The sequence below is a fragment of the Etheostoma spectabile genome, chromosome 15 (genome assembly GCF_008692095.1).
Source record: "Etheostoma spectabile isolate EspeVRDwgs_2016 chromosome 15, UIUC_Espe_1.0, whole genome shotgun sequence".
Lineage (NCBI taxonomy): Eukaryota > Metazoa > Chordata > Actinopteri > Perciformes > Percidae > Etheostoma > Etheostoma spectabile.
The window spans coordinates 33937969-33938314 of NC_045747.1; positions in this window are offsets into that span (position 1 = coordinate 33937969).

The following is a 346-nucleotide window of genomic DNA, read 5'->3' on the forward strand; positions in this document are numbered from 1 at the left end:
GGAGCTTCGTAAGGAGAGACAGAAGCTCAAGGTAGGTAAGACCAACGTGGAGTTGGAGAGTTGTTTGAATATCGAGAGGGTTAAAACTCATGAGCTGCAAGAGAAGTTGAGCAAGATGGAGGATGCTCTCCAAAAACAGGAGGAGGAGGCCAAGGAGAGACTGAAAAAATCCCAGGCTTCCCATAGAGCCCAGCTGGATCAGGCTCTGGCTCAGTGTGTCCTCTACCCACCCAGAGAAATGGAACATCTGAAATCCCAGATGGTCAAAACCAGCAACAAGCTGCGAAAAGCCATAAAAGATCTGGACATTCAGTTCTTCACTTCCGAAGACCTGAAGGTTGAATTG